At 43.7% G+C, this 22,763-nt stretch overlaps 1 protein-coding gene and 2 long non-coding RNA genes across 25 annotated transcripts in view; all 3 read left to right on the plus strand.

Annotated features, from left to right (window-relative positions):
• The window catches only part of RAI14 (retinoic acid induced 14), a 169,451-nt gene that overhangs the window by 48,099 nt on the left and 98,589 nt on the right, over positions 1-22,763 (plus strand).
• On the plus strand, positions 1,555-7,685 carry LOC146395496 (uncharacterized). The gene is made up of 2 exons (XR_014831179.1): positions 1,555-3,982; positions 4,955-7,685. It is a non-coding gene; the product is annotated as an uncharacterized LOC146395496 (long non-coding RNA).
• LOC146395497 (uncharacterized) lies at positions 10,318-14,863 on the plus strand. The gene is made up of 2 exons (XR_014831181.1): positions 10,318-10,447; positions 10,696-14,863. It is a non-coding gene; the product is annotated as an uncharacterized LOC146395497 (long non-coding RNA).

Raw genomic sequence — 22,763 nt, forward strand, 5'->3', positions numbered from 1 at the left:
GAGATGGGCACTTGCCATCTGCCTCCACACGGACGGAATCGTGAGCCGCAGCAGCTCCGAAAGGAGCTCAGGGTGGAGACCAGGAGTGAGGCCCTCTGAGCTCGGGGAAAACTGGCAGAGCAGGTCTTCAGATAGTTCGGTGTTTTTAGGAGAAGATTTTATGAGCCCAATTCTTGCATCTCCTGGTATCTAGAAAAGTACTAGAATCCTTCATGGTGATGTCTGCTCCTTGTGACCAGTCGTAACCTTCATGAGACCAGCAGCAAACCTCTGTAAACTGTGTGCCTGGTTGCATGTACCTCCCCCTTCACCAAAATCACACATACACTGACATTTCCCCCTACCTCTTTAGGGCAGCATTTCAGTCTGAAATGCTCCCTCCTGGGCTCTAGTCCTCGTTTTGCCCCAAATAAAACTTAACTCTCAACTTTTATGTTGTACATATTTCTTAAGTCGACAGAATCTGAGACATGGAGTTTTTTGTTGTATGATTTCTATTAATAAGAAATGGTGAATAACTCGTATTTTGGAGGAGTGGGCAATTAAATTATGTGACATCCACAGAGAGGAATGTTCCAGAGTTCTTAAAAATACTAAGTTAGGAAGTTCCCATCGTGGGGCAGCAGTAACGAATCCGACTAGGAACCATGAGGATGCAGGTTCGATCCCTGGCCTCACTCAGCAGGTTAAGGATCCGGCATTGCCATGAGCTGTGGTGTAGGTCGCAGACTCGGCTCAGATCTGGTGTTGCTATGGCTGTGGTGTAGGCTGGCAGCTGCAGCTCTGATTCAACCCCTCGCCTGGGAACCTCCATATGCCACAGGTGAGGCCCTAAAAAGCCAAAAACAAACAAACAACTAAGCTATTAGGAGTTCCTGCTGTGGCACAGTGGGTTAAGGATCCGACTGCAGTGGTGTGGCTCGGGTTTGCAGGGGAGGTGAATGTTCAATCCCTGGCTGGCACAGTGGGTTAAAGGATCCAGTGTAGGTCACAGTTGAGGCTTGGTTTCAGTCCCTGGCCTGGGAACCTCTGTATGCTGCTGGTTCGGTCATTTAAATAAAAAAACCAAAAAATACTAAGCTTAAAAAATTATGCAGCAACTGAGAATGTGCATTTGATAATTAAGCGAAGAGAGGTTCAAGTCACAAAATTATTTTACATTTTAATTGCAACAGATGAAAAGCAAATGCATATGACATATCAGCACTTAGAGGGATACTTAGGAAGTAAGGACAGACAAAAATATTTAGCTGTAAGGATATTCACCATGGTAATACTCTCAAATATGTAAATACTATAAACCACTTAAGTATTATAATAAAATTTGGCTGAGTGTATTTTTTGGGGTACATATTACAAAGTCATTAGACATGTTGCAGAAATCTGTTAATGAAAGCTATTTCACATGCTGTTATTAAGGGATAAAAGCAAGTTCTTAAACATATTTGTGATGTTTTAAATTTTTTAATGTTTTTCTATTCCTAGAAAAAAAATTCTGGAAGATATGGATAGGATAAGAGGCCTCCAAGGACAGATCCAAGTTGGGTGGAGCCTGCGGGTTACACAAAAATATAGGGGATTCCTCCTTTTTAAGAAATACCAAAAGATTTTGCTTTACAAATTTTACAAAAACAAAACCCCCAAATATATATGTATGTACTCAGTGAGCATATTGCCAGGCCTTGGAAAGGACCCATACAAGTGAGGGGTCCCTGAGGTTTAAGCTTTAGTATCTTCTGGGTAGAGCAGCCTTGGGCCTCGTCTGCATGTTTGCATCATCTTCTTCTTCTTCTTTTTTTTTTTTTTTTTTTTTTGGTTTTTAGGGCCACACCCGAGGCATATGGAGGTTCCCAGGCTAGGGGTCCAATCGCAGCTACAGCTGCCGGCCTGCACCACAGCCACAGCAATGCCAGATCCTTAACCCACTGAGTGAGACCAGGGATCAAACCCAAAACCTCATGGTCCCTAGTCGGATTCGTTTCTGCTGCGCCACGACGGGAACTCCCATGTTTGCATCTTCTGAGCTGAAAGTAGGAGGCAGTTCCAACGTGTGGCATCCAGTGCATCCCAGAGTCCACCCATTAGCTCCTAGGCTCTCTCTCTCTTTTTTTTTTTTTTTTTTTGGTCTTTTTGCTATTTATTGGGCTGCTCCCGCGGCATATGGAAGTTCCCCGGCTAGGGGTCGAATTGGAGCTGTAGCTGCCGGCCTACGCCAGAGCCACAGCAATGCTGGATCCAAGCTGGATCTGCAACCTACACCACAGCTCATGGCAACACTGGATCATTAACCCACTGAGCAAGGGCAGGGATCGAACCCGCAACCTCGTGGTTCCTAGTGGGATTCGTTAACCACTGCGCCATGACGGGAACTCCCAGAAGGTTCTTAAGAGAATTTGTGGTGGTTCTTTAATTTACCTTGTTTTAAGTGCATTTCTTATGGTTCAGTCATCCTCCGAGTGCAAGGCCTAAGCTCATCAGCATTCCTGGGGAACTTGTTAGAGATGCAAATTCTTGGCCTACCTAACTAGAAATTCTGGGAGTGGAGCCCAGCCAAGCCTCCATCCCACGCAATTCTGATGCAAACTAAAATTTGAGGTCCAATCTGATTTAGTAACTGTCAACCCTCACTGTACCTGACAGCCACCTGGAAAACTTTTGCAACTGATAGTTTTTAGGACTCATCCCGGGAGCTTCTTTGTCCTACGAGAGAGAACATTGCATCACCACTAAAAGTGAAAGATTTATAGTTTCATGGCAGAGAAATGGAAAGCTGTATATACAGGAATACCTCCATCAGCGTGCTTTGTCCTGTCTTTCCTAAACTCTGCAGGGGATCTGTATCCCTAATTTCTGGACTGGTTGGCTGGTGTTTTGTGTATAGACTCCAGAAAGTTACCTCCTAAGAGTTCATTTCATTCATTAGTGAAGCCCAGGTTCTGTGTGCTCCACTCACTATCTCTAACCTCTCTGAGCCTCTGTTTCCTATTCCGTAAAATGGGAATGTGAGAAAACATTGTGAAGATTAAATAATAAATAAGATCAAAATGCTCAAGATATCCAAATCCCTTTTCCAAATACTTTCTAATTCTATCCCCAGTAATAAAATCATCCATCAAATCTTTTTTTTTTTTTTTTTTTTCCCCCTGCTTCCACAGCATATAGAAGTTCCTGGGCTAGGGATTGAATCCAAGTTGCAGTTGCAACCTTTGCCACAGCTGTGGCAAGGCCATATCCTTAACTCACTGCTATGGGCTGGGAGCCAACCCATGCTGAAGCAGTGACCCAAGCCACTGTAGAGACAGAGCCAGATCTTTAACCTGCTGTGCCACTGCGGGAACTTCCCAAATTTTTTTTTTTTTTTTTTTTTTTGGTCTTTTCAGGGCTGCATCTGAGGCATATAGAAATTCCCAGGCTAGGGGTCTAATTGGAGTTGTAGCTACTGGCCTAGCCACAGCCACAGCAACACAGGATCCTTAACCCACTGAGCGAGTCTGGGGATCAAACCCGCAACCTCATGGTTCTTAGTCGGGTTTGTTTCTGCTGCGCCACAACGGGAACTCCCCAAATCTGTTTTTAAAAATTTTTATCAAAATACAGTTGATTTACAATGTTGTAGTTTTAGATACACAGTAAAGTGATTTAGTTACACATACACACACAAGTATAGTCTTTTTTTTACATTCTCTTCCATTATAGGTTATTACAAGATATTCAATATAGTTCCCTGTGCTGTACAGTAGGACCTAGTTTTTTAAATCTGTTTTTTAATGTCTAGTAATATGTATATTTTAATCCTAATCTCCTAATTTATCCCTCTCTTCCCCACCCCACCCTTTGGCAACCTTAAGTTTGCTTTCTATGTCTGTGAGTAGTCTATTTATGTTTCTAAATAAGTTTATTTGTATCCTTTTTTTAGATTCCACATATAAGTGATACCATAAATTTGTCTCTGGTTTACTTCGCTTAGTATGATAATCTCTAGGTCCATCCATGTTGCTGCAAATGGCATTTCATTCTTTTTTTGTGGCTGAGTAATATTCCATTGCATATATGTATATACCACATCTTTATTCATCTGTTAATGGACCCTTAGGTTGCTTCCATGTCTTGCCTTTTATCAAGTATATTATCACATTTTTAAAAATTGCTTTTTAGGGCCACGCCTGCAGCATATGGAGCTCCCCAGGCTAGGGGTCGAATTGGAGCTGTAGCTGCCAGCCTACACCACAGCCACAGCAACACCAGATCCTTAACCCACTGAGTGTGGCCAAGGATCGAACCCACATCCTTATGGTTCCTAGTTGGATTTGTTTCTGCTGTTCCACGATGGGAACTCCCATCAAATGTATTTTTTAAAAAGTATATTTCTTATATTTCCATATTCCGTAAGCTGAATTTCATGAAGTTTTTAGGTAATGAAGGAATTGTTTTTATCTCCCTATGGATTGACCTCAAGTTTTGTTGATGGCCTGGCTTTTATACGCCATAGGAAGTTGGAAAGAGAAAAGACTCCTGTGAGGGTGGGATAGGGATATTTCTTTGAGACCTGTGTTGTCCCCTCCTGTAGTCACATGAAATGTAGCTAGAGCAACTAAGGGATGGAATTTGAATTTTAAAATGATTGCTCAATTCCGATTCTGGGAACTTTTCAGTTTGGAACAACTTCAGTATGTGAATTGACTTGTCTGAGTGTAAAGTTCGTGACATCTAAATGTACACCAAGTATTTCCGATAAAAATGTGGAATCAGAGAGAGTTCCCATTATGGCTCAGTGTGTTATGAATTTGACTAGTATCCATGGGGATGCGGGTTTGATCCCTGGCCTCTGTCAGAAGGTTAAGGATCCGGTGTTACTGTGAGTTGTGGGTGTAGGTTGCAGATGTGGCTCAGATCTGGCCTTATTGTTTGTGGCTGTGGTGTAGACGGGCAGCTGCAGCTCCGTTTCGACCCCTAGCCTGGGAACTTCCGTATGCTACAGGTGCAGCCCTGAAAAGAAAAAAAAAATGAAGCATCAGAATTGAGATGTGCTATACATGTATAGGATGTTGAAGACTTAGTATGAAAGAAAAAATAAATATAAGAATGTAAAATATCCCTTTGATATTTTTCATGTTGGTTTCATGTTGAAATGCTATGATACTATTTTGGTTATATTGGGTTGTATGAAACATGGATTTTGTCTGTTTATATTTTAAAGGTGGTTATCGGGAAATATAAAATGTGGCTTGCAGTATGTTTCTCTTGAACAGTGCTCTAATAGTGCTAATGACATTAGTGTCTGATGACACTAGCAAGAAATAGCAAAATTGAAAAAGCAAGCCACACACCTGTAGGACAAGTAAAATGATAAAACTGTGGTCCCCCAAGTCATTTCTTTACATTAGCACAACCAGCTCTGTCTTCATGTGTGGGAAGCCTGTTAAATTCGTCTTCGTGAGACCAGTTTATAGCCCTTCTCCTTTTTTGCTTTTGATGTGCGCTAAGAACCTCTGTGTTTGAAAAAGTGATAGCCTACCATTTGCTCCCTGAACTTAAGAGGAATTTGAGCTGTGGCTGCTGGTTTAGCCCCACTGATTTCAATATGGAGCATCTCCATGAAATGCATTTTTTAAATACTGTGATTTTGGCCTTTGTATGTTTTTCTGTTAAGTGTCCTGTTAGCAGAGGAATGTAATTGTTCTGTCCCAGCGTTTTTTTCCTCTGTCCATACAAGGGAGTTACCAGTCTTGGAATTCAGATTTATAACCACTTCCTTGTTTTTCTAATGCCTCCTAATATACTTTTAAAAAGGGACTTGACCTTCACATAATTCATCCTTTTCCTTGAAATGGCGAGTCGCCCACTTTGGCAGCCTTGGCTTTGAATGACCTATGGAACTCTTGTATCTTCCCATATTGAAAGTTGCTTTTTAAACTGAGCACAGTGAAAATTTCTTATATGGAAATGTAAATACAGTATCATGCAAAGATTATTTTCTACCTTTATACAGCTTTGTCATATTTGGGGGGTCCTTACTCAGAATATCTCTGGCTGAGTAATGGGTTTGAGGCTGATACTTAGACACTTATGTCGACATTTTATTTACCTTATTTATTCATTTGTGTCTTTTTAGGGCCACACCCGAGGCATGTGGAGGTTCCCAGGCTAGGGGTCGAATCGGAGCTGTAGCTACTGGCCTACACCACAGCCCCAGCAACAGCAACACAGGATCCTAGCCGTGTCTGTGACCTGCACCACAGCTCACGGCAATGCCAGATTCTTAACCCACTGAGTGAGGCCAGGGATGGAACCCGCATCCTCATGGATCCTAGTCGGTTTGTTAACCACTGAGCCGTGAAGGGAACTCCCCTAGGTTGACATTTTAAAGACACTTGAGCCATGGAGTTTTGAGCTTGTGGAGGAAATTTTTTTCATTTCAGAGCATCATTCTCGGAGTTCCCATTGTGGCTCAGTAGCTTAAGAACCCGACTGGTATCCATGAGGACTCGGGTCTGATCCATGGTCTCCCTCAGTGGGTTAAGGATCTGGTATTGCCGAGAGCTGTGGGTGTAGGTCACAGACTCGGCTTGGATCCCATGTTGTCGTGGCTGTGGCATAGACCGGCAGCTATAGCTCCGATTCGGCACCTAGCCTGGGAAGCTCCATATGCAGCAGGTGCACCCCTGAAAAGAAAGAAAAACAAAAGAACATCATTTGTGTTGGTGTTTTGCCTGTTGTATCAAGCCTGAGGTACCTCAGGCTTTTTAGATCTGTGTAGTGCACGCTTTGTCCATGGTTCTTATTACAGCAGAAACGCCAGGTTATCTGCTCCATCTTATGGGTGCAGGGGTAATGCTTGTGCCCCTCTGGATATGCAACACATGGTTCTTTGACCTTGAACTTGGGTGCTGCGAGTTACGTGTCATGAGACATATCCTCTTTCCACTCCAGGAAAGCTTTTCATCATCTTAACAAGAGGCAGTAACTCAACACTTCCAGCTCTCACTGCCCCCCTCCCCAATTATAGCATATTAAGAGATGATAAATATGCAAAACTTGAGGCCAGAGAGGCAAAGAGGTTGGCTCAGTGTTTTACTGTTTCTTGTGAATGGCGTCAGGACTTGGCAGCCAATTTTGTGGACAGAACTGCGGGCTCTGTTTCCTGATCTCAACTCTGCCAGTTCCATGCGTGAGGCTCCTGCAAGTCCGTTCACCCGCTTGGCTTTCCACATGGGTAAAATAAGATGCTCTCAAAAGTCTCATTAAGCTTTAAAGTTCTGTATTTCCTGTTCAGGTCTCTTTCCAACCCCCTGTGCTCGCATTCATCTCTTCATCCGCTGGTAATTGCTTCTGTAAGAGAGTCGGAATGCAGTACATTTATTTTTTACTGGAGTGGTGCAAGGTCCCACGGGCTTCTGGAAGAAAGGGATATACCTCTTAATTGAAGTGTGTTCAGGTCTCTCGCAGAACCTCGTCAGAATGTACCTTCTTCTTACTCTTACCCATGGCATTTCTTGTAATCGCTACTAATTAAGAACAAACAGAAGGGAAAGAATGTGATCCTATTATATAGAGAGATTATAATGACCTTCTTTTGAAATATGCAGGTCTTTTTTTTTCCACATTTCCTTAAGCACAGAGCAGAGCTGTAGACAGGAAATCTCTGTCTCTGACCTCTCCAAGGGGAAAATCAAAGCTTTGAAAAAGTGAAAGAAGAAAATAATTGAGGTAGGAAGAGAAAGAGAAAGGAAGAGAAAGACTCTTTATAGGTCTGCTGTATTTATGAATTTGTTTTATTTCTCAAGTGGAGTAAGGAAAGGTTATCTGGTCAAGAAATTAGGTAGTATAAAAGCTAATCTCCTCCTGAGTTTTATCTAGATATACTTAAAGATATAATTTACTGTACTCTTTAGAAGCACATTTAAAGTAATAAAACAGCTAAGTAGAAAGCAATTTAAATATTTTTAAGAAGTCTGCAGAGTCCTGATTGATCGAATAAACATACCAGCTGTTAAACAGTTGTTAACTAATTACCTTGCATTCTTCATCCAAACAAGACCAAAAAAAACTTTTCTTAAATTTATTCAGAACATATTTCACAGATGGTGGGCAGCTTTGGATTTAGATATTTAGATATTTTGCCAATTTGCAATAGTGGGAATATCAGTAGTAGCTTAACAATAACAACAGCAGCAACAATAAAACTAAGATAAAATTTTATTTTCTGTTAAAACTATGGAGGGTGGGATTTGAATATGAAAGACTGTTACGCCGCAGATAAAATTGGATGTCTGAGAGTCTGCCTGGAGCCATTTAGTTAAAACATTGCTAATCAAATCATGATGGAACAGTTATTTAGACGGAAATTTGATTTTTCTGAAGTCAGCTTTAGAAAGTCTGTGGCTACTTAATGTCAGTTTCACACAGGATGGGTTCCTATTATTACCAAATTTTGAAGCCCCCTGCCAGTGTTTGCCAAAAAAAAAAAAAAAGCTTCACCCATGTAATCTGGTGCAGCTCTTAACTCCTACTGTACATTAAAATTACTTGGGGAGCTTACAAAAAAAAAAAAAAAACAACCCAAACTGTTTCTTCTCCTTAACCGCAAACCAATTGAATCGGAATCTCTGGAGAGGAGCCTGGGCTGGGTGAATGTCCTGAGCAGAAAGTGTTTAAAACCGCTGATCCAGGAGAGCAAACAGTCATGCAGCAGGAAAGTGGTTTTCTGGATGTTCCTGATCAGAGAGGCATCAGAATGAATGCTTCCCATCTTCATTTCCCCCCGCCATGTTAAGAAGCAGAAAAACCTGGCTTTCAAAACGTCCTGGAGAAAGCAAATGCAATTTAAAACCTACGTGTTTTTTTGGTTTTGTTTTGTTTTTTTCTTTTTGCCTTTTCTAGAGCTGCACCCATGGCATATGGAGGTTCCCAGACTAGGGGTCTGATTGGAGCTGTTGCTGCCAGCCTACGCCGCAGCCACAGCAACGTGGGATCCAAACTGTGTCTGCAACCTACACCACAGCTCATGGCAACGCCAGATCCTTAAGCCACTGAGCAAGGCCAGGGATCGAACCCGCAACCTCATGGTTCCTAGTCAGATTAGTTAGCCACTGAGCCACGATGGGAACTCCAGAACCTATGTTTAAATGCAATTTAATGTCTGTGATTTTCTTTTCTGTGGAAAGGTTCATTTGTGCCATATATTAGATTCCAGATATAAGTGATATCATATGGTATTTGTCTTTCTCATTTGACTTCACTTAGAATGAGAGTCTGGTTCCATTCATGTTGTTGCAAATGGCATTATTTTGTTCTTTCTATGGCTGAGTAGTATTCCATTGTGTATATATACCACATCTTAATCCATTAATCTGTCGATGGACATTTAGGTTGTTTCCATGTCTTGGCTATTGTGCCAAGGGGGAGGGGGAGGGAGTGGGACGGATTGGGAATTTGGGGTTAATAGATGCAAACTATTGCCTTTGGAATAGATAAGTAATGAGATCCTGCTGTATAGCACTGAGGGCTATGTCTAGTTACTTATGATGGAGCATGATAATGGGAGGAAAAAGAATATATACATGTATGTGTGACTGGGTCACCCTGCTATACAGTAGAAAAGTAACAGAACACTGTAAACCAACTATAATAGAAAAAATCAAAATATAAAAAATAAAAATACAGTGAGAGAAAAAAATGCAATTTAAATTTTTTTCCAGTGGACTTTTGCAGTTTCTTTGTTCTGCTTTCACACTGAGCTGTGCAGGCAGATTGCTTCAGTCTTAGATCAGGGACCTTGAATTTGACCTTCGTGAAAACATACATTCTCACTAACCAGTTGCATTCGTTTGCTAGGGCTACCATAACAAAAGTACCATAAAGAGTGACTTAGAACAACAAAAATTTATTGTCTCATGGTTCTGGAGGCTGGAGGTCTGAAATCAAGGTTATGGTCCCTCTGAAACTTGTCTTCCTCGCTTCTTTGTGGTGGTTTGCAGGCAATCTTTTGCATTCTTTGGCTTGTAGATTAAGTCCAGTCCTCCGTATGCCCTCCAGGTGTCTGTCTCTGTTCAAATTTTCCCTTTTTGTAAGGACACCAGTCCAGTGGATTAGGGTTCACTCCTGTTGACCCCAGTTTAACTTATTTACCCCTCTGGAAAGACCATATGTCTAAATATGGTCACATTTTGAGGTTCTGAAAGTTAGGACTTAAATTTATTTTTTTTTCTGGAGAACATGATTCAATCTATAACACCAATATATGAAAAAGAATTTTCCTTTAAAAAAATGTTTGTTTCATTCTTCTATTCATTCTGAAGGTATAATTCTTCGCTCAAAGAAACGTCAGGAGTTCCCATTGTGGCTCAGCAGGTTAAGAACCTAACATGGTGTCCCTGAGGATGCCAGTTTGATCCCTGGTCTCGTTCAGTGGGTTTAGGATCTGGCATTGTCATGCGCTATGGTGTAGGTTGTGGATGCGGTTCGGATCTCATGTTGCTGTGGCATAGGCTGGCAGCCGTGGCTTTGATTCGACCCCTAGCCCTGGGAACTTCCACATGCCGCAGGTGCAGCTATAAAGAGAAAAAGAGGAGTTCCTGTCATGGTGCAATGGAAACAAATCTGACTAGGAACCATGAGGTTGTGAGTTTGATCCCTGGCCTTGCTCAGTGGATTAAAGATCTGGCGTTGCCATGAGCTGGGGGTGGGGGGGTGTAGGTTGCAGATGCGGCTCGGATCTGGTGTTGCTGTGGCTCTGGCATAGTCTGGCAGCAACAGCTCCAATTAGATCCCTGGCCTGGGAACCTCCGTATGCTGTGGGTTCGGCCCTAAAAAGACCAAAAAAAAAAAAAAAAAAAAGACAAAAAAAACAAAAATTTCCCTCTGTGGAAAGGTCATGGCAGATAGAAGCAGTTTCTGGTATCATTTGGGTCCTTCCACCTCAGCAGATTTTTTCGTCATTAGCCCAGGCTAGATGGCAAATGAAATGAGAATGCTCTTATCAGTTCCAGGGTTGGTTCATCACAGCAAGTTTGTCCTTGGGGGCCCCTTAGTTCCAGAACTGCTAGGATGGTAGAATACATGGTCCTCTGTACATTAATTTGAAGGAAATAAGTGTTACTGGACAGGATACAGGAGTACAAAGTCAGAAGCAGTTGACTTCTAAGTGTTACAGAGTGCGTTAAACCTTTGATCTGTAACTTACTCCCCCCCTCCCTTTATTGGCCACCCCACAGCACATGGGGTTCCTGGGCCAGGGATCAGATTGGAGCCACAGTCGTGACCAGTGCCACAGCTGTGGCATTGCTGGATCTCTTAACCTGCCGTGCCAGGCCAGGGAGTGAACCTGCGTCTTGGTGCTGCAGAGACGGCGACGATCCTGTTGCGGGAACTCTGATCCGTAGCTTTACCTTAATCCTCAAAGAGAAACCCCTCCACCCATAGGCTAAAGGCCTTCAGCCAACATCATACAACCTAACTGGATTCTCCCTGACACGCCACAGGGCACCCCAGAGCCTGAGGGACTCTGCCGCTTGTCAGACTTGCATCCCAGTGGGTGAGGTGCCACTGACAACATTAGAAAACAGTTGTTCTAAAGCTTTCTATAAGGAAATGGGCTGATTTTGTCTGATCATGTTAAGAATCATAATTCAACCCAGGGCATTTGAAGATCTAATAGGCTTTTTTAAGGTGATTCATGAATGGGGGGCGTCCCATCCAGCCAAAAGTGCATTTGGAGGGATTGTCCAAAATGGAAGGTTTTTATAGGAAGAAGGGGCATGGGACCTGTTAGCCAAAGGAAGAGAGGGTGGTTTTTCAGGCCAGGACATCATCATCTTGGGAGAGAGAAGGCACGGGCAGTGGTGACTCTTATGCAAATGACTTGTCTTCCTCTGGGGCAGGGGCTGATGGAAGGACCAGGTGGTCCACGTTACCTCATTGATGCTGATCAGAAAATTCCAGACTGGTTGATTAAGATTACATGTCTGATGAAGGTCAGAATTGCTGTTAGATATTCAGTCTAGGTTTGGTAGCACAGGTGGTGCCATTTTGGGTCTGTGGATTTTTTTCTTCACCAATCCTATTTGTTTGTGTGATGGAGCTGGTTGGCTAAAGCACTTGGTTGCCTCATTGCTTTGGTATCATTCCTTAACGCTGAGGCCCCCTTGGTCTCGTCGTCCCTGTGGGCTGGGCTCTCGGAGGGAAACCGTGTCAGGATGAGGAAGAACGTCCTTGTCTGTTGCTGCTTGAGCTTGGACAGACTGCCTCTGGGGCCCCAAGGCTCAGGAACTTGCCGAGACTGCCAAGTGGATGGAAGATTAGATTTCAGTGTTTCTCAAACTTGCTGATGAAAAGAATCACCCAAGGTGCTTGTTAAAAACAGGGATCCCTGGGTCCTTTCCCTGGAGATTCTGGTTCAGTAGGTCTGGGTGGAGCCTGGGAATCTGTATATCATTTTCTTTTCTTTCTTTCTTTGTTGGCCATCCTGTGGCATAGGGATTTTCCAGGCCAGGGATCAGATTGAAGCCACAGTTGCAACCTTTGCTGTAGCTGCAGCAACGCCAGATCCTTTAACCCACTGTGCCTGGGATCAAAGGGTCCTGGTGCTGCAGAGATGCCGCCGATCCCTTTGCACCACAGCAGGAACTCCAGAGCCTCTCTCTGTCAATGAGGAGCTTCTCTCTCACCCTCCACCACTCACCCCATGCACATGATTCTTGTCAATGAACTTGAAAAAATACTGAATTAAATGGCCTCTGACCAATATCCTAAGGTAAGAAGACTGTCTTATTCCTTCTTCTTGGCAGAGATTTCTAGATTTCCCAAGATCCACTTTCTTCTTCCTTCTTAGTAATAGACGTTCATTTTTTAAATTTGGGATTCGGTGTGCTCAGCTCAAAGACCACATTTCCCAGGCTTCTTTGGGCTGGTTTGGCTCTGTGACCAGATATGGTCCATGAGACGTTGACGTGAAGAACTAGGCAAAGTCTCCATAAGGCATCTGATCACTCTGCTACTGAAAGCTCCATGCTTTTTTTGCCTCTTCAAGCATCACCATCTTTTGTTTTCCTGCCTGGGATGAGGACTCGATGGCTAGCATTCTTGCTGCCATTTTGGGCCCCATGACCTTAAAGATGGTAGCCTTGTATTAAGTTGAAGGAACAGAGAGAGAGAGCCCTAGTCTCAACTGTCTGTGGGGCTGTCTTGTCCGCTCTGGACTGACTTCCTCTCAGCCTCTGTTCATATAAAGAGACTTCTATCTTGTTTAAGCCACTGTTATTTTGGCTTTCCTTTCCTCCACAGCCGAACCTAATCCTGACCGATGTATCTATAAATTTGGACCTTTTGAGTTTCCTCTAATGCCGGGGCCAGCTCAGCAGGATGGGGCTGAAGAACCTAAGGAAAAATAGTTAACATAAAACAAGACACAGAGACATTTATCTTAAGTAAAGGTGGGAGCCGGGGGACTCCAGGTCTCAGGGACCAAGAGCACTGCCTCAAGAAACCACACTGCTTTTATTGTGCTCTTTAGATGAGATCAAGTGAGGAGTGGCTATGGGTGGAGGATACAGGGTTTGTTTACTATTATATAAGTTCTTTTACTATTTAGAAAGCCACTTAGGTGGTAAAGGGTTAAGCTCTTACTCTGACCTCTAGGCACATAACAGTTCTTAAGCTTAAGTCACTTATGCCTTTAGGTCTTTGCTCTTAAGCTTAAGTCATTTACCAGCACTGTGACTGTTTTTCCAAGAAGGAAGATGGGATAAAGTAAGACAAGAAGATGGGATAAAGTAAAGAAGGACAAGATGGAGTTTTCAAGGAAACATGTCTTGCAACACTCTAAGCTAAAATCACCTTACTTACCAAATCACCTAATTGCTGTGTGTCTCTGCAATGGATTTCCTGAAACTAAAACCTGCCTTTCCCCCTCCCCCCCATCCCAAAAGGGTTAAGGGAACAATTTGGAGTTTATATTTAAGGACCCTCCGAGTTCCAAGAGGCAGGAGCAAGGTCCTTGATGGGAGAAATAAGTTGAGTGACAGCTGTATCCTTAGTGACTCAGGGTCTCAAAGAAAAGTTTTCAGTTGACAGGTGCGTGAAGGAAGGTACACAGGTGAGAAGTAGAGGGGATTGGAGGGAGTGAAGACAGAGCTTCCCTTCTTTCTGATTTGCCATTTTACAAGTCTATCTATAGAAGGAGGTCAGTCCTCAGCAGTTTACATGCAAGTGCCGTGTAAACTGTCAAATGTCCTGCATATGTTATTTACTGAGCCCTTGGTTATATACGGGATGTCGTTGCAGATACTTTAGGACAGCTGCCCCAGGTGGCCCTGCTAAACTTTAATAGGTGTTATAAGTGAGAAAAATATCCTTGTGTCAGATAAGTTTGGAAAATGTCCTGTTAGGAAAATAACTAGGTGTCTTTATTACAGGCCTGCTTGGTGTACCTTGAAGCTGTGAATGTACACTGTAAATGCCTAAGAAAGGGGCTGGGTGTGTGTGTTGGGGGGGTAGGCCACATGGTAATATTCTTTATACCCCTGGGTGTTCATCTTGAAGACAAAATAGCCTTGGGGAAATGCAGCTTTATAGGGGGAACCACATAATATAGAAAAGTGCTCATTTAGTACCTGCCAGATGCAAAGTCCTGGATCGCTACATAAAATGGGAGGCCTGGGAGTTCCTGTTGTGGCCCAGCAGTTAACGAACCCAGCTAGTATCCATAAGGACGTGGGTTCAACCCCTGGCCTCACTCAGTGGGTTAAGGATCTGGCGTGGCTGTGGCTGTGGTGTAGGCTGGCAGCTATAGCTCCAATTGGACCCCTACCCTGGGAACCTCCGTATGCTGCAGGTGTGGCCCTAGAAAGACCAAAAAAAAATAAAAGGGGAGGCATGGTTCTTGCTGCCTTTGGGGAACCTGCACTTTTCATGGGAGGACAGGAACTTTACATGTAGAGGAAGAAAGAGTGAGTGAGTGATATATATTAAAAAAAAAAAAAAAAAAGTAGGCTTTAAAAGTTCAGAGGAAGGTACAGTCTTCGCCAGATGAAATTTATGGTAAATTTAACAAACATTCTGAGTACCTCCAGTGAGATGTGAAGATGCTCTATTTGAATTTTATTTTCTTGTTTGAATAATGAGTTTTTAGTTCTGTTAAAACTGTGTTGGGAGTTCCCTGGTGGCCTGGTAGTTAAGGATTTGGCGTTGTCACCGCTGTGGCTCAGGTTTGATCCTAAGTCTGGGAACTTTTGTTTGCCTTGGGTGTAGCCCAATAATAACAACAGCTGTGTTAAAATCCTTCAGATGACAACTGTAAATGTAATAAAATCCATTGAGTAATTATAAATAAATAAACAAAAATTCTAAATCCTTCAGATAGATTTTTAAGGTTCAACTGTAAAGACTCCATTACCAGATTTCTCTCTCTCTCTTTTTTTTGGACTGTGAACAAAGCATGTGGAAGTTCCTGGGCCAGGGGTCAAACCTGCACCACAGCTGCAGCAACGCCAAGTCCTTAACCTGCTGTACCGCAGGGAACTTCCTCTTTATCACTTTTAAGCGTCCATTAATAAATCCTCCTCTCCTTGATGGTTTCTGTTCCTCAACCTGTGATTCTTAAAAACTTTTTAAATTATAGTTGATTGACAATGTTGTACCGATTTCTGCTGTACAGCAAATTGAGCCAGTCATTCACGCGTGCGCGCGCGCGCACACACACACACACACACACACACACACACACACTTCTTTTCTTATACTGTCTTCCATGCTGCGCTGTCCCAAGAGATTGGATAGTTCCCTGTGCTACACAGTAGGACCTCATTGCTTATCCATTCTAAGTGTAATGGTTTGCATCTACTAACTCCAGACTTTCAGTCCATCCCACTCCCTGCCCTGTGTTCTTTAGGATAGCTTTGAAAGTCACATTAAACACAAGTGAGATTTGTAAAATAGTTGCGGATTTTTAGCAAGGCAGTCGTGTAAACGTGGCATTGAGTTCACTGGAATAGGAAAGTGGAGGGAACCAAAATTAAGTTTATGTACTTTCTAGTGAACATTCCAGCCAGGAAGCCCAAAGAATGATTTTCTATTTGATTTTCAGGGCTAAGTGGTTTCACTCTTTCCTGAAGTCAAAGTCATAGAATTGTGATCATATGTTGCCATAAGTAAGAAATATTGGCCCAACTAATTATTGGACAGGAAAGGAGGCAAGAGCTCCTCGCTTTAAAAATCTAGTAACATATAATAATAATTAACCCTCTTTTGTTGAGTACAGGAGCCAGGAGTGTTTAATATGCAGTTAGCAATGCCATGTCCACATACCTTCCTGGCATTGTCAGAAATTCTTAGCCTTAGGATTCTGTTTTTCATTGACTATTTCTGTTCACCTCTCGGATAAGGGGCATGGATGGTGTTTGCTGATTCTATTAAGATTAGAACTGCAATAAACCAACCTTGAAAACAACACACATGTAATGAAAGTCACCCCCTCTATCAAAGAAAAGGTGAGCTCTGAAAATTCTCCTGACATCCCCCTACAGGAATGTTGTTTTGTTGGGGCTTGGGGGATATTGGGTTAGCCAAAGATAAAAGGATTTTTGAAAGCACCTGCTATTGCACTAGTTGATTATATATCATGTTTCTACCTTTGCAGTGAAGGTGATATTATGCCTATTTTACAGAAGCAGCTGAGACTCAGAGAAGTTCAAACTTTTCCCAGGAGGTGGCAGGGCCGGGGATCTGACTGCAGGACTATCTAATGTAAATGTCGTCATCTCTGTCTCAGCAAAGCACAGTAGCTGCATCTTCAAAAACAGATCTGAAAATTGTCTGCCTCTCATCATGCTGACTGCTGCTACCTGGTGTCTTAACCAAATTGGTCTCCAATGATCCTTTTTGTCACCTCTGTGCTCAGAGTTCTTTAGGTGGCTTCCCATCCCACTCCAGAAAAGCAGTCCTTTCTAGCAGCCACCCTCTTGTTTATTCTGCTCTGGGCTCCTGAGCCCACCCTCTCTGCCCCAGCCTTTCACTTGCTGCTCCCAGCCTGGAAGACTTCTCCCCAGGCCTCCTCAAGGGTACTGTCCTTCGGGTCTCTGCTCCAGTGTCACCTAGAGAGCTCTTTCCACCTCCCCTCAGATCACACCTTCCTGTCACTTCCTATCCTCATTTCCACCTTTTTTTTTTTTTGTCATTTTGCCTTTTCTGGAGCCACTTCTGCAGCATATGGAGGTTCCCAGGCTATGGGTCTAATTGGAGCTGTAGCCACCGGCCTACACCAGAGCCACAGCAATGCGGGATTCGAGCCGCGTCTGCGACCTACACCACAGCTCATGGCAACGCCAGATCCTTAACCCACTGAGCAAGGCCAGGGATCAAACCTGCAACTTCATGGTTCCTAGTCGGATTCGTTAACCACTGTGTCACGACGGGAACTCCCATTTCCACTTTTTAAACATTTATCACCCGCGTTACCTGCTTATCTGTGATCACCTTCTTTTGGACCTGTTTCTTACCCCAGAGCAGCAGCCCTATGAGGACGTAGGCTCTGGCTAGTTCACTGCTGGATCCCCAGCCTGGCGTGTAAGAGGTCCTCCATCAATCTCTGTTGAATGACTGAATAAATGGATGAATGAATCACAGTTACCTCAGTGATAAATTAAGGCTGTTATTATCTGCCTTCCCAGAATTATTACAAAGCCAGACACTTTGAAGGAAATGAGGAAAAAAAAAAAAAAGAGAGAACTTCCTGGCAAAGATGTATGTCTTTGTATGCAATATTTGGGTAGTTGCAGTACAGTACAAGAAAAACAGCCATATTTCCTGTTCTCTAGGGATTTGTAATCTGTAAAGTACTCTGACCCTGGAAATGCCTGATAGTACACATCTGGAATTGTTTGTGGCAGAGGATGAGGCACATAGACAAATATTCTGTATTATGGGAAAGGCACAGGCTTTACCGGATATATATGGACGGAGTCAAGTGCTCACATCCTTTGGGATAAGTGGGAATGTGGACATGATAATCCAGGTGAAGCAGAAGCTCTCTGGCTGTGACCAGTTCCACAGCGGGACCAGTACCTCCTGGGTCAGCAGCTCTGCCTCCATTCAGAAAATAAACATTGTAAAGTCAGAAAGGTCCGTGGCTTTTGTCATGTGGGAAGCTAATTATGAATCTGGGGTTCATTTCTTAAAATATCTTCCCTCCCACGTCTTCTGTCCTTCCACTCCCTCCTCTTGTTTTCTAGGTTCTTTTTCTTAGAAGGAGAGGGAGAGAGCCTAGGTAGACCAGATATCTGTCTGCGATACTGTCTTCCTCTTCTGCCTTCCGCTAAAGTTGGGAGGTTGGTGAGGCTCTAGTAGAGAACGAAGGACTCTTGGAGCTAAAGCTTCATCTCTCTGGTTGGGAGAAATGTCTTCTGGCTGCTGGTGGCCAAGATGTGAATTTTAAAGTGGTACACTGTGTGTGTTTGTAGGTGTGTGTGTTTAATGGATCGTAGTTGTGCACTTAGGATGAAAGGCATACCTGGCTTTGATTTATGAATTAAACAGTGGTCAGTTGGTAGTTCATTTTAAGACTGTTGATTTTGAAGAGTGACCACACACACAACAAAATCTTTAAATTGTTCACATACCTAAAGTTAAGACTCAGGATTTTTGACAGCACATTTCTCATTTTCTTCTTTCTGCATTTAACCAGGGCTAAACTGCTCACAAAGAGAAAATCACAGGTTTTGGGAAATAGGCAGCAGATAGTTTTCCAAAAAAAAAAATCAACAGTTTTAATAAAACGTGGTTTCATGAATTGGAATTTCTTAGTTGTTTTGGCCCCAACTTCCTTAGATATTGTAATTCCCCTCCTTTATCTCCCCCATTTGGGGAAGAAAGAAATCCGTGTGGAATGCAGTGATTTAAGAGCTTAGGGCAGTGGAGAGTAGCCTGGGGGTGATCACATGGTAGGACTTGCCTCCCAAAGCCAGGCCTTCTGGAGGGTCTGAATGCCGATTACTGCAGCTAAAGAAAAGAGCCCTGGGAAGAAAGTGCTTCCCACCCGCCCCAGGCCTGCCCGGTTCTCACAGGCTAGAGGTGGCCCCGTGCATTTTACTCAGCATCCCCTGTGAATGTGACAGCAAAGGATTCTGGTGAAGTTGTCTGTCTTTCCTGAAAGAAGGCTTTCTAAGGCGCATCAAGTACCCGCATTCTTGCCTCTTGAGCACTGATGTGAGTGGAGCGGGGCCCCTATTTCTCAGGGAGGCAGTGAACTTGCTCCACCTTCCCTGACTGGCAATACAGTTGTTCCCCATCTATCACCACCACCCGCTCCCAGCCCTAAGGGGAGCAGCATACTTGCTCAGTAGGCTGTCCTGGAGGACAGAGACAAGGCGGGACCAAGAAAGGTCCATTCTTCTCTGCTCGCCACCCCTGTCACTGGCTTGGGTGTGGAAAGTGAGAAGGTGCATACATCATCATTAGCTGAAGACGGGAAGGACAATTAGCAAGTTAATGAATTGTGGGGGGGGGGCGGGGGGGGGACCCCGGGGGGGGGGGACCCTCTCCTCTCCTCTCCTCTCCTCTCCTCTCCTCTCCTCTCCTCTCCTCTCCTCTCCTCTCCTCTCAGTGCCCACTATTTAAGAATGATGCCTTGGTCACCAACATTGATGGAATGGTGGTCATTCCCACCTCTGCATTTTCCTTTGATAACCCACTTGTCCAACTCACCTGGCATGAATGTTAATTCCACACATGGAAGTGTATGGTTTGTGGCTCCCAGCATTTTTAAGCATTAAAAACCTGTTCTGGTACGTGTATAGAAAGTGTATTGAGGGAGTTCCCATTATAGTGCAGTGGAAACCAATCCGACTAGTATCCTTGATGCTGGGTCAATTCCTGGCCTTGCTCAGTGGGTTAAGGATCCAGCGTTGCGGTGAGCTGTGGTGTAGGTTGTAGACACGGTTGGGATCTGGTGTTGCTGTGACTGTGGTGTAGGCTGGCAGCTATAGCTCCAATTTGACCCCTGGCCTCAGAACTTCCCTAGGCCACTAGTGTGTGCGGCCCTGGGGGGGGAAAAAAAAAAGGAAAGAGAAAGTATATTGACTGTTAACGTCTAATAGTTGTTCTGTTATCCATTAGTTGAGAAGATACAGTCAATACCAAAATCCATGGAAACCAAGACCCATAATGTGTGAAATGAATTTAAATTGTAATAATTATGGAATTTGCTATACTTGAAAAGCGTGTGTGTGATGGGGGGTAAGAGGGCATGTTCCATATAGTGCCTAGTGTTCATGGATTAATGGAACTTGTTCCTTGTCACCAGTTGAGCCCTCCAGTCTCAACCCAGGGACCAACACCCCCGGTTTGGGCTCTACTGGGAGAGTGAAAAAGATGGTGTGTTTTTGAGTCAGACAGATATGGGATCAAACGTCAACTCTATCACTGCCTTTGTGATCCTACAAAAGGTACTCAACATTTCTGTGCCTCAGCTTCCTTGTCATTCGATGGAGATCACACTGAAATCTCACAGGGTTGTGGAGGAGTTTTCCAAACCCAGTTTGGAGCTCCTCCCTTCCAGTTTTGGAGGCATTCAAGTTTTAACCTTTTCGCATACGTGACCCGGTGCCTGGCACAGGGAAGGTGGCACTTAAAATGTTTGTGTTTCTGCTTCCTGCCCACTCTCTCCTACGTACAAGACAGACCCAAAGCCAGACATGTCTGAAATCAAATTAATCACTTAATTTTTTCCGCCCCTGGGTATTAATGTTCATTCCAGTTACTAGAGCTGTTTAACAAATGACACTACATTTAGCAGCGTAAAACAACACTTACGACACTCATAATTCTCTGGACAGGGTACACGGGGCGGCTCATTTCTCTGATCCATGATGTGGGACTTGGCTGGAAAGACTCAAGGGCTGGGGGTGGGGATTACCCGGTGGCTCATCCACTCGTTGGCTGGAGGCTGGGGCTGCCTCCTACAGAAGACCTTGGTGGAAACTTTTGGCCAAAATATTTCTGTCCCCTCCACGTGGACTGGGCTTCCTCACAGTATGGTAGCTGGGTTCTAAGAGAAGCATCCTGAGAGAAAGCCAGACAGGAGGCACATCACCCTTTATGGCCCAGCCCCGAAAGTCACGTGGTGACACTTCTGCCACATTCCAGCAGCTGAAACATCACGTGTCCTGCCCAGATTCAAGGGGGAGAGAAATAAGACTCTGCCTGTTGATGAAGGTGGCAAGGTTTTGGAAGAGCATATGGGACCAGAAATCTTGCAGTGCCTTTTTTTTTTTGGTCTTTTGTCCTTTTAGGGCTGTACTCGCAGCATATGGAGGTTCCCAGGCTAGGGGTCGAATCAGAGCTGTTGCTGCTGGCCTATGCCACAGCCACAGCAACGCCAGATCTGAGCCGCGTCTGCAGCCTATACCACAGTTCACGGCAATGCTGGATCCTTAACCCACTGAGTGAGGCCATGGATTGAACCCGTGACCTCATGGTTCCTAGTCGGATTCGTTTCCACTGCACCACAGTGGGAACCCCTTGCAGTGCCATTTTTGAAAAATGTAATCTGCCACAGGAGATGACCAGTTTATAAATTTCCAGGTGGAGGAGCTCCCAGAAAGTTCTAGCACTGGTTTTCCTTGTGTTACTACAATAGCACGCCAGCAGGTGCACTTTCAAGAGCTGAGACCTGAACATAAGGGCCTGGCGTGTAGGACTTTGAACTCTGTCCCAGGACGGGGATTACCTTCTAGCATCGAACCGGAGCCTGGGTTTTCATCTAAAAGCTGCTGAAATATCCAGTTGTCAACGACGTGTTGGTACCTGAACTTGAAAGCGTAAGACACACCTGGGAAACCAGAGAGTGACCCTTTTCTTCTCCTACTGCCATAACCTTACTTATTTCCTGACAAGAGCGGAGTTATCTCTGCCCTACCTTGTCTCCATTGATTATAGGTCATCAACTTTTTTTCCCCCCTGAGATTTACTTTAAACTCATTTAGATTGTTCTAGAAAAGGTGTAATATTTGGAAGGCACCTCTGGAGGAGAAGGGTTGACTCTCTACCCAGGGATAAGTGTTCTTTTGGATATTATCACTCTCGTTTTTTCCAGTAAACAATCATTCATCTCTCCCTTTCCTCTCAGAACTTATTTGCAAGTGAGATATCCTTAAATCTAAACAAACTAAGCTCTCAGGATTATGAAGCCAAAAAGAAATCTTGTAGAGAAAGAGTAAACACAGACTTTAAAAAATACGTAGAAATTTCATAGTTTGATTATGTACAAACAGGAAAGTTGAAGGGCAGGGATGAGGGGGTGAAAAAAGTTGTAGGTGTTTATCATTTCTATGGAGTAGAGTTAGTCTATAAAATGTCCCATTGCTTCCAGACTCTGCAAGTCAAAGCTGACTCAGTCTCAGATTTTTAAAAATTTGTCAAATAAAAATAATAGTTATGTCGACTGAAAAAAAAAAAAAAAAAAAAACACAACCTATAAGCTGAGAATCCTGTTTTATTCAATGGCTCTTCTGAGCTCCTCCAGCCCAGGAGACAGCCTCTCAGCTCCAAGAAATTGCTCTGAAGAGGTAAGTGAGGAGCCAGGATTTACAGGAGATTTTTTGACCAAAACCAGGTGGTCTGATATCAAAAGATCATGGTTAATTAAAGAAAAACAGATTATCTCAAGGTAATGAATTGAGAAATTTTCTATGTATGGGCAGGTGCAAGACTCTGGGCCCATTGCAGTCCTTCCTTTGATGTGCACCTCAGCTATCCAGGGCCACCATCCTGTG

The sequence above is a fragment of the Sus scrofa genome, chromosome 16 (assembly GCF_054392235.1).
Source record: "Sus scrofa isolate SSC_HxYL_T2T_F1_AM1 chromosome 16, Sscrofa_HxYL_maternal_Yorkshire_Landrace_v2.0, whole genome shotgun sequence".
Taxonomy (NCBI): domain Eukaryota; kingdom Metazoa; phylum Chordata; class Mammalia; order Artiodactyla; family Suidae; genus Sus; species Sus scrofa.